Below are 14,452 nucleotides of genomic sequence, written 5' to 3' on the forward strand. Positions count from 1 at the left end.
CTGTCATCTATCTGTGTATTGTGTTTTTCCTATATCACCGCAGTCTTTGAATGTGGGGGGCTTGCTATTCTTGTCTATTTTCTGAGGCAGAGAGTTATTCATCTTTCCTTCCTTTAGGATAGTTAGTTCTGCGGCTGGGTTCGCGGTGCACAGGATGTTAGTTCACCCCTCGGCTACTTCTAGTGTTGATGGTTAGTAAGGGGATGGCGGCCAGATTAGTTGCCAATGCTCTTGTCACCTTTTACCAATGATTTGTGGTGGTCTTCCATGGTTCCGGATCATAACAGAAGACACACCTGGTGAGCCGGAGATGACCACCCTTAGTGAATTCCGGAGCCAGAACTTGGTATGTCTAGTGGTGGAGGGATGGTGCCATCTTGCAAAGTGGGTTTACTAAGACGGAAGAGATCAGAGATAATAACAAGTGATATCATGGTTAAGTAGCATCTGATGGAAGAAGTGTTCTTGGCCAAACTGCCTAGTCAGGAGGGTGAAGACTAACAGCTCCAACGGTTAGGAAGTGGTCCGAGGGGCCACAGCTTCATAGAGGCTGAGTATTATTGGAATAGAGATGAACCGGGTGCGGACCTGAGATACCAGAGGTTGTCAATGACCGGAAAAGTTGCATATTTCAACTTTCTGTCACCAGATTTTGTCCTTCTAAACTAAAACTAGCACCTTAAGCGGCACCTATGCTGCATTCAATAAAGGTGCACGTTACCCCCCCTGTAGACCCCACAAATACACCTTTATAAAATCTCCCGCCCTGTGTGTAAATTGTCCGGTCCGAGCCGATGGGTGTCCTAATATGTGCGTCTAGTCCCTCCTTTCGACGTCCTCCTGTGCTGATTGATGTGGATGACGCCTCAGAAGTCATCTATGTAGGCGGGCAAATCTCGCACCTGCGCAGACATATTCCCAGCTCGCACAGGCGCACTTCGCTTTTGCCCTATTGCGGGCAGAGCCAAAAACATAGCTGCACCTGCGCGGAGCGGTGAGTTTTCTGCACAGGCGTGAGATTTTGCTTGGCGATGTGGATGATGTCACCCGCTTCATCCACATTGTCAGGCAAAATCTTGCGCCTGTGCAGAAAACTTGCTGGTTTGTGCAGGTGTACCGATGTTTTTGGCTCTTCCCACAAAAGGGCAGAGCAAAGTGCGCCTGAGTGAGCCAGGAACATGGAGATTTTGTCCCCTTACGTGGATTGTGTCCAAGGAGTCATCTGTGTCAATCAGCACAGGAGCAGGGCGGAAGGAGGGACAGGAAGTGCAGATTAGGACGCCCATCGGACAGGACCGGACAATTTACATACAGGGCGGGAGATTTTATAAAGGTATTTTTGGGGTCTACAGGGGGGTCAGGGGGTACCGTGCACCTTTATAGCATATAGCACAGCTGCTGCTTAAGGTGCTAGTTTTAGTTTAGAAGGCCGAAATCTGGTGACAGGTTCCCTTTAAGGGGGTTAAAAGATAAAATCAAAGCACGGTATAACATATTAACCCTGACAACTCCGGTCCTTTAGCGTCCACACATCGTCCCCATGAGGTGGTGTTCAGTAAACCGCGCCCTCACGGCTCATGGCAGCCCCTAAAATACAACCCGGGGGTCTAGCAGCCATGTTTTATCTATTGCAATGGTTCTAACAATCCCGGGATGAGGCTGCCGTGAGAATATTGTACAATGTATAAGACCCCAGGAGCCTGGAGCGCCGCACACCCTGAAATATGGCGGCCGAGCACTGAGCACAGCGGGGCGGCCTGGTACAGCATTTCGCAGCTTTCGGGACAAGACGTCCACATTTTTTAGGCGTTTTGAAGGAGGATTTTGAGTTTCTGGTCCAAAACCTCCTTGAAAAACTGCGCTGACCTAGGAGGCCCCTCTGCACTGCACACCTGTATAATACATTGTGCTTTCATAAAGGGTTTTTTTAAATGTCCTTAAATAACAACGATAAATCCACTCTAAAGCCTGACCTGCTCCTGTCACTGTACCCCGGCCAGCAGCGCAGAGGACAGGCTACACTACCGCCGCCAGAGGGAGCACGCCTCACCCGACGCTCAGCCGGCCACGTGTGTGATCACATGACTCTGGCTCCGCCTATGTGCACGTGACTGATCACATGACCCTGACATCAGCACAGGTCCTGCACCGTCCCGCTTCCCAGCGCAGCTTTTCTGTTCTACTTTGTTACTTGTGTGGGTGACGCGGAGGCGCCGGAGGATCCCGGGGAGCGGCGGTACTGCAGCGTGTGAGTAATGTCCTACCGTGCGGCAGCTCAGAGCGGGAGGCTACCGGCACCACACACAGCACAGCGGCCCAGCGACAGCACACACAGCCGGGACTGTGCACACACACATGGGCGCACCTATATACAACCTCACTGACATGTACACACACCTATATATACAACCACACTGACATGTACACACCTATATATACTACCACACTGACATGTACACACCTATATATATATATATATAATATATATATATATATATAATATATATATATATATATATATATATATATATATATATATATACATACAACCACACTGCCATGTACACACCTATATATACAACCACACTGCCATGTACACACCTATATATACAACCACACTGCCATGTACACACCTATATATACAACCACACTGACATGTACACACCTATATATACAACCACACTGCCATGTACACACCTATATATACAACCACACTGACATGTACACACCTATATATACAACCACACTGACATGTACACACCTATATATACAACCACACTGACATGTACACACCTATATATACAACCACACTGACATGTACACACCTATATATACAACCACACTGACATGTACACACCTATATATACTACCACACTGCCATGTACACACCTATATATACAACCACACTGCCATGTACACACACCTATATATACAACCACACTGACATGTACACACACCTATATATACAACCACACTGACATGTACACACCTATATATACAACCACACTGACATGTACACACCTATATATACAACCACACTGACATGTACACACCTATATATACAACCACACTGCCATGTACACACACCTATATATACAACCACACTGCCATGTACACACACCTATATATACAACCACACTGACATGTACACACCTATATATACAACCACACTGACATGTACACACCTATATATACAACCACACTGACATGTACACGCCTATATATATACAACCACACTGACATGTACACACCTATATATACAACCACACTGACATGTACGCGCCTATATATACAACTACACTGACATGTACACGCCTATATATACAACCACACTGACATGTACACACCTATATATACAACCACACTGACATGTACACACCTATATATACAACCACACTGACATGTACACACACCTATATATACAACCACACTGACATGTACACACACCTATATATACAACCACACTGACATGTACACACACCTATATATACAACCACACTGACATGTACACACCTATATATACATCCACACTGCCATGTACACACCTATATATGCAACCACACTGCCATGTACACACCTATATATGCAACCACACTGCCATGTACACACCTATATATACAACCACACTGACATGTACACGCCTATATATACAACCACACTGACATGTACACACACCTATATATACAACCACACTGCCATGTACACACCTATATATACAACCACACTGACATGTACACACACCTATATATACAACCACACTGACATGTACACACACCTATATATACAACCACACTGACATGTACACACCTATATATACAACCACACTGACATATACACACCTATATATGCAACCACACTGACATGTATACACACACATATAATTATAATAATATTTATTCATTTATATAGCGCTGTTAATTCCACAGTGCTTTACATACATCGGCAACACTGTCCCCATTGGGGCTCACAATCTAAATTCCCTATCAGTATGTTTTTGGAGTGTGGGAGGAAACCAGAGTACCCGGAGGAAACTCACACAAACACTGGGAGAACATACAAACTCCTTGCAGATGTTGTCCTTAGTGGGACTAGAACCCAGGACCCCAGCGCTGCAAAACTGCAGTGCTAACCACTGAGCCACCGTGCCGCCGTTCCATGTACACACCTATATATACAACCACACTGACATGTACACACACCTATATATACAACCACACTGCCATGTACACGCCCATATATACAACCGCACTGCCATGTGCACACCTATATATACAACCGCACTGCCATGTACACGCCCATATATACAACCACACTGCCATGTACACACCTATATACAACCACACTGCCATGTACACACCTATATATACAACCACACTGCCATGTACACACCTATATATGCAACCACACTGCCATGTACACACCTATATATACAACCACACTGCTATGTACACACCTATATATATACAACCACACTGCCATGTACACACACCTATATATACAACCACACTGACATGTACACGCCTATATATACAACCACACTGACATGTACACACACCTATATATACAACCACACTGACATGTACACGCCTATATATACAACCACACTGACATGTACACACCTATATATACAACCACACTGACATGTACACACACCTATATATACAACCACACTGACATGTACACGCCTATATATATACAACCACACTGACATGTACACACACCTATATATACAACCACACTGACATGTACACACCTATATATACAACCACACTGACATGTACACACACCTATATATACAACCACACTGACATGTACACACCTATATATACAACCGCACTGACATGTACACACACCTGTATATACAACCACACTGACATGTACACACACCTATATATACAACCACACTGACATGTACACACCTATATATACAACCACACTGACATGTACACACACCTATATATACAACCACACTGACATGTACACACCTATATATACAACCGCACTGACATGTACACACACCTATATATACAACCACACTGACATGTACACACACCTATATATACAACCACACTGACATGTACACACCTATATATACAACCACACTGACATGTACACACACCTATATATACAACCACACTGACATGTACACACCTATATATACAACCACACTGACATGTACACACACCTATATATACAACCACACTGACATGTAGACACCTATATATATATATATATATATACAACCACACTGACATGTACACACCTATATATACAACCACACTGACATGTACACACCTATATATATACACAACCACACTGCCATGTGCACACCTATATATACAACCACACTGCCATGTACACGCCTATATATACAACCACACTGCCATGTACACGCCTATATATACAACCACACTGCCATGTACACGCCTATATATACAACCACACTGCCATGTACACACCTATATATACAACCACACTGACATGTACACGCCTATATATACAACCACACTGACATGTACACGCCTATATATACAACCACACTGACATGTACACACCTATATATACAACCACACTGACATGTACACACCTATATATAACCACACTGACATGTACACACCTATATATAACCACACTGACATGTACACACCTATATATACAACCACACTGACATGTATACACCTATATACATACAACCACACTGACATGTGTACACCTATATACATACAACCACACTGACATGTATACACCTATATATGCAACCACACTGCCATGTACACACACCTTTATATGCAACCACACTGACATGTACACCTATATATACAACCACACTGACATGTACACACCTATATACATTATATACATACAACCACACTGACATGTATACACCTATATATGCAACCACACTGACATGTACATATATATATATATATATATATATATATATATATATATATATATATATATATATATATATATATATATATAAAAACCACACTGACATGTACACACCTACAGTGCCTACAAGTAGTATTCAACCCCCTGCAGATTTAGCAGGTTTGATAAGATGCAAATAAGTTAGAGCCTGCAAACTTCAAACAAGAGCAGGATTTATTAACAGATGCATAAATCTTACAAACCAACAAGTTATGTTGCTCAGTTAAATTTTAATAAATTTTCAACATAAAAGTGTGGGTCAATTATTATTCAACCCCTAGGTTTAATATTTTGTGGAATAACCCTTGTTTGCAATTACAGCTAATAATCGTCTTTTATAAGACCTGATCAGGCCGGCACAGGTCTCTGGAGTTATCTTGGCCCACTCCTCCATGCAGATCTTCTCCAAGTTATCTAGGTTCTTTGGGTGTCTCATGTGGACTTTAATCTTGAGCTCCTTCCACAAGTTTTCAATTGGGTTAAGGTCAGGAGACTAACTAGGCCACTGCAACACCTTGATTTTTTTCCCTCTTGAACCAGACCTTGGTTTTCTTGGCTGTGTGCTTTGGGTCGTTGTCTTGTTGGAAGATGAAATGACGACCCATCTTAAGATCCTTGATGGAAGAGCGGAGGTTCTTGGCCAAAATCTCCAGGTAGGCCGTGCTATCCATCTTCCCATGGATGCGGACCAGATGGCCAGGCCCCTTGGCTGAGAAACAGCCCCACAGCATGATGCTGCCACCACCATGCTTGACTGTAGGGATGGTATTCTTGGGGTCGTATGCAGTGCCATCCAGTCTCCAAACGTCACGTGTGTGGTTGGCACCAAAGATCTCGATCTTGGTCTCATCAGACCAGAGAACCTTGAACCAGTCTGACTCAGAGTCCTCCAAGTGATCATGAGCAAACTGTAGACGAGCCTTGACATGACGCTTTGAAAGAAAATGTACCTTACGGGCTCATCTGGAACGGAGACCATTGTGGTGGAGTACGTTACTTATGGTATTGATTGAAACCAATGTCCCCACTGCCATGAGATCTTCCCGGAGCTCCTTCCTTGTTGTCCTTGGGTTAGCCTTGACTCTTCGGACAAGCCTGGCCTCGGCACGGGTGGAAACTTTCAAAGGCTGTCCAGGCCGTGGAAGGCTAACAGTAGTTCCATAAGCCTTCCACTTCCGGATGATGCTCCCAACAGTGGAGACAGATAGGCCCAACTCCTTGGAAAGGGTTTTGTACCCCTTGCCAGCCTTGTGACCCTCCACGATCTTGTCTCTGATGGCCTTGGAATGCTCCTTTGTCTTTCCCATGTTGACCAAGTATGAGTGCTGTTCACAAGTTTGGGGAGGGTCTTAATTAGTCAGAAAAGGCTGGAAAAAGAGATAATTAATCCAAACATGTGAAGCTCATTGTTCTTTGTGCCTGAAATACTTCTTAATACTTTAGGGGAACCAAACAGAATTCTGGTGGTTTGAGGGGTTGAATAATAAATGACCCTCTGAATAAACTTTTCACAATTTAAAAAAAAAAAAATAAAAAATAAAAAAGAAATAACATTCTTTTTTGCTGCAGTGCATTTCACACTTCCAGGTGGATCTACAGTCCAAATGTCACAATGCCAAGTTAATTCCGAATGTGTAAACCTGCTAAATCTGCAGGGGGTTGAATACTACTTGTAGGCACTGTGTATGTATATATAATATATATATATATATATATATATTATATATATATATATATATATATATATATATATATATATATATATATATATATATGCAACCACACTGACATGTACACACCTATATATACAACCACACTGACATGTACACACCTATATATACAACCACACTGACATGTACACGCCTATATATACAACCACACTGCCATGTACACGCCTATATATACAACCACACTGACATGTACACCTATATATACACAACCACACTGACATGTACACACACCTATATATGCAACCACACTGACATGTACACACCTATATATACAACCACACTGACATGTACACCTATATATACACAACCACACTGACATGTACACACCTATATATACAACCACACTGACATGTACACACACCTATATATACAACCACACTGACATGTACACACCTATATATACAACCACACTGACATGTACACACACCTATATATACAACCACATTGACATGTACACACCTATATATGCAACCACACTGACATGTACACACACCTATATAGACAACCACACTGACATGTACACACCTATATATACAACCACACTGACATGTACACACACCTATATATGCAACCACACTGACATGTACACACCTATATATGCAACCACACTGACATGTATACACACACATATAATTATAATAATATTTATTCATTTATATAGCGCTGTTAATTCCACAGTGCTTTACATACATCGGCAACACTGTCCCCATTGGGGCTCACAATCTAAATTCCCTATCAGTATGTTTTTGGAGTGTGGGAGGAAACCAGAGTACCCGGAGGAAACTCACACAAACACTGGGAGAACATACAAACTCCTTGCAGATGTTGTCCTTAGTGGGACTAGAACCCAGGACCCCAGCGCTGCAAAACTGCAGTGCTAACCACTGAGCCACCGTGCCGCCGTTCCATGTACACACCTATATATACAACCACACTGACATGTACACACCTATATATACAACCACACTGACATGTACACACCTATATATACAACCACACTGACATGTACACACCTATATACAACCACACTGACATGTACACACACCTGTATATACAACCACACTGACATGTACACACACCTATATATACAACCACACTGACATGTACACACACCTATATATACAACCACACTGACATGTACACACCTATATATACAACCACACTGACATGTACACACCTATATATACAACCACACTGACATGTACACACCTATATATACAACCACACTGCCATGTGCACACCTATATATACAACCGCACTGACATGTGCACACCTATATATACAACCACACTGACATGTACACACCTATATATACAACCACACTGACATGTACACACCTATATATACAACCACACTGACATGTACACACCTATATACAACCACACTGACATGTACACACACCTATATATACAACCACACTGACATGTACACACACCTATATATACTACCACACTGCCATGTACACACCTATATATACAACCACACTGACATGTACACACCTATATATACAACCACACTGACATGTACACGCCTATATATACAACCACACTGACATGTACACACCTATATATACAACCACACTGACATGTACACACCTATATATACAACCACACTGACATGTACACGCCTATATATACAACCACACTGACATGTACACACCTATATATACAACCACACTGACATGTACACACCTATATATACAACCACACTGACATGTACACACCCATATATACAACCACACTGCCATGTACACACCTATATACAACCACACTGCCATGTACACACCTATATATACAACCACACTGACATGTACACACCTATATATACAACCACACTGCCATGTACACACCTATATACAACCACACTGCCATGTACACACCTATATATACAACCACACTGACATGTACACACCTATATATACAACCACACTGACATGTACACACGTATATATACAACCACACTGCCATGTACACACCTATATATACAACCACACTGACATGTACACGCCTATATATACAACCACACTGCCATGTACACGCCTATATATATACAACCACACTGACATGTACACACCTATATATACAACCACACTGACATGTACACACCTATATATACAACCACACTGACATGTACACACCTATATATACTACCACACTGCCATGTACACACCTATATATACAACCACACTGCCATGTACACACCTATATATACAACCACACTGACATGTACACACCTATATATACAACCACACTGACATGTACACGCCTATATATACAACCACACTGACATGTACACACCTATATATACAACCACACTGACATGTACACACCCATATATACAACCACACTGACATGTACACACCTATATATACAACCACACTGCCATGTACACACCTATATATACAACCACACTGACATGTACACACCTATATATACAACCACACTGCCATGTACACACCTATATACAACCACACTGCCATGTACACACCTATATACAACCACACTGCCATGTACACACCTATATATACAACCACACTGACATGTACACACCTATATATACAACCACACTGACATGTACACACACATATATATACAACCACACTGACATGTACACACACCTATATATACAACCACACTGACATGTATACACCTATATATACAACCACACTGACATGTACACACACCTATATATACAACCACACTGACATGTACACACACCTATATATACAACCACACTGACATGTATACACCTATATATACAACCACACTGACATGTACACACCTATATATACAACCACACTGACATGTACACACACCTATATATACAACCACACTGACATGTACACACCTATATATACAACCACACTGCCATGTACACACCTATATATACAACCACACTGACATGTACACACACCTATATATACAACCACACTGCCATGTACACACCTATATATACAACCACACTGACATGTACACACACCTATATATACAACCACACTGACATGTACACACCTATATATACATCCACACTGCCATGTACACACCTATATATGCAACCACACTGCCATGTACACACCTATATATACAACCACACTGACATGTACACGCCTATATATACAACCACACTGACATGTACACACACCTATATATACAACCACACTGCCATGTACACACCTATATATACAACCACACTGACATGTACACACACCTATATATACAACCACACTGACATGTACACACCTATATATACAACCACACTGACATGTATACACACACATATAATTATAATAATATTTATTCATTTATATAGCGCTGTTAATTCCACAGTGCTTTACATACATCGGCAACACTGTCCCCATTGGGGCTCACAATCTAAATTCCCTATCAGTATGTTTTTGGAGTGTGGGAGGAAACCAGAGTACCCGGAGGAAACCCATGCAAACACTGGGAGAACATACAAACTCCTTGCAGATGTTGTCCTTAGTGGGACTAGAACCCAGGACCCCAGCGCTGCAAAACTGCAGTGCTAACCACTGAGCCACCGTGCCGCCGTTCCATGTACACACCTATATATACAACCACACTGACATGTACACACACCTATATATACAACCACACTGCCATGTACACACCTATATATACAACCGCACTGCCATGTGCACACCTATATATACAACCGCACTGCCATGTACACACCCATATATACAACCACACTGCCATGTACACACCTATATACAACCACACTGCCATGTACACACCTATATATACAACCACACTGACATGTACACACCTATATATACAACCACACTGCCATGTACACACACCTATATATACAACCACACTGACATGTATACACCTATATATACAACCACACTGACATGTACACACACCTATATATACAACCACACTGCCATGTACACACCTATATATACAACCACACTGACATGTACACACCTATATATACAACCACACTGCCATGTACACACCTATATATACAACCACACTGACATGTACACACACCTATATATACAACCACACTGACATGTATACACCTATATATACAACCACACTGACATGTACACACACTTATATATACAACCACACTGCCATGTACACACCTATATATACAACCACACTGCCATGTACACACCTATATATACAACCACACTGCCATGTACACACACCTATATATACAACCACACTGCCATGTACACACCTATATATACAACCGCACTGACATGTACACACACCTGTATATACAACCACACTGACATGTACACACCTATATATACAACCACACTGCCATGTACACACCTATATATGCAACCACACTGCCATGTACACACCTATATATACAACCACACTGACATGTACACGCCTATATATACAACCACACTGACATGTACACACACCTATATATACAACCACACTGCCATGTACACAACTATATATACAACCGCACTGACATGTACACACCTATATATACAACCACAATGACATGTACACACCTATATATACAACCACACTGACATGTACACACACCTATATCTACAACCACACTGACATGTACACACCTATATACAACCACACTGACATGTACACACCTATATATGCAACCACACTGACATGTATACACACACATATAATTATAATAATATTTATTCATTTATATAGCGCTGTTAATTCCACAGTGCTTTACATACATCAGCAACACTGTCCCCATTGGGGCTCACAATCTAAATTCCCTATCAGTATGTTTTTGGAGTGTGGGAGGAAACCAGAGTACCCGGAGGAAACTCACACAAACACTGGGAGAACATACAAACTCCTTGCAGATGTTGTCCTTAGTGGGACTAGAACCCAGGACCCCAGCGCCGCAAAACTGCAGTGCTAACCACTGAGCCACCGTGCCGCCGTTCCATGTACACACCTATATATACAACCACACTGACATGTACACACACCTATATATACAACCACACTGCCATGTACACACCTATATATACAACCACACTGATATGTACACACACCTATATATACAACCAAACTGACATGTACACACCTATATATACAACCACACTGACATGTACACGCCTATATATACAACCACACTGACATGTACACACCTATATATACAACCACACTGACATGTACACACCTATATATACAACCACACTGACATGTACACACCTATATATACAACCACACTGACATGTACACACCTATATATACAACCACACTGACATGTACACACCTATATATACAACCACACTGACATGTACACACCTATATATACAACCACACTGACATGTACACACACCTATATATACAACCACACTGACATGTACACACCTATATATACAACCACACTGACATGTACACACCTATATATACAACCACACTGACATGTACACACCTATATATACAACCACACTGCCATGTACACACCTATATATACAACCACACTGCCATGTACACACCTATATATACAACCACACTGCCATGTACACACCTATATATATACAACCACACTGCCATGTACACACACCTATATATACAACCACACTGACATGTACACGCCTATATATACAACCACACTGACATGTACACGCCTATATATACAACCACACTGACATGTACACGCCTATATATACAACCACACTGACATGTACACACACCTATATATACAACCACACTGACATGTACACGCCTATATATACAACCACACTGACATGTACACACCTATATATACAACCACACTGACATGTACACACCTATATATACAACCACACTGACATGTACACACACCTATATATACAACCACACTGACATGTACACACCTATATATACAACCACACTGACATGTACACACCTATATATACAACCACACTGCCATGTAGACACCTATATATATACACAACCACACTGCCATGTACACACCTATATATACAACCACACTGCCATGTACACGCCTATATATACAACCACACTGCCATGTACACGCTTATATATACAACCACACTGCCATGTACACGCCTATATATACAACCACACTGCCATGTACACGCCTATATATACAACCACACTGCCATGTACACACACCTATATATACAACCACACTGACATGTACACGCCTATATATACAACCACACTGACATGTACACACCTATATATACAACCACACTGACATGTCCACACCTATATATATACAACCACACTGACATGTACACCTATATATATATATATATATATATATATATATATATATATATATATATATATATATATATATATACAACCACACTGACATGTGTACACCTATATACATACAACCACACTGACATGTATACACCTATATATGCAACCACACTGCCATGTACACACACCTATATATGCAACCACACTGACATGTACACCTATATATACAACCACACTGACATGTACACACCTATATACATTATATACATACAACCACACTGACATGTATACACCTATATATGCAACCACACTGACATGTATACACCTATATACATTATATACATACAACCACACTGACATGTATACACCTATATATGCAACCACACTGACATGTACATATATATATATATATATATATATATATATATATATATATATATATATATATATATATAAAAACCACACTGACATGTACACACCTACAGTGCCTACAAGTAGTATTCAACCCCCTGCAGATTTAGCAGGTTTGATAAGATGCAAATAAGTTAGAGCCTGCAAACCTCTAACAAGAGAAGGATTTATTAATAGATG

General features: G+C 41.2%; 1 protein-coding gene and 1 long non-coding RNA gene across 2 annotated transcripts in view; one reads left to right on the top strand and one right to left on the bottom strand.

Annotated features, from left to right (window-relative positions):
* The window catches only part of LOC142256103 (uncharacterized), a 92,445-nt gene extending 90,388 nt beyond the window's left edge, over window positions 1-2,057 (bottom strand). Inside the window, exon 1 of the long non-coding RNA XR_012727485.1 lies at window positions 1,974-2,057. This is a non-coding gene — a long non-coding RNA (uncharacterized LOC142256103). The remainder of the gene's footprint in view (window positions 1-1,973) is intronic.
* Window positions 2,058-2,124: 67 nt separating this feature from the next.
* Window positions 2,125-14,452, top strand: part of TBCEL (tubulin folding cofactor E like) — a 131,098-nt gene continuing 118,770 nt past the window's right edge. Inside the window, exon 1 of the mRNA XM_075327631.1 lies at window positions 2,125-2,248. The gene's annotated coding sequence lies outside the window, so the exon portion shown is untranslated. The remainder of the gene's footprint in view (window positions 2,249-14,452) is intronic.

The sequence above is a fragment of the Anomaloglossus baeobatrachus genome, chromosome 11 (assembly GCF_048569485.1).
Source record: "Anomaloglossus baeobatrachus isolate aAnoBae1 chromosome 11, aAnoBae1.hap1, whole genome shotgun sequence".
Taxonomy (NCBI): domain Eukaryota; kingdom Metazoa; phylum Chordata; class Amphibia; order Anura; family Aromobatidae; genus Anomaloglossus; species Anomaloglossus baeobatrachus.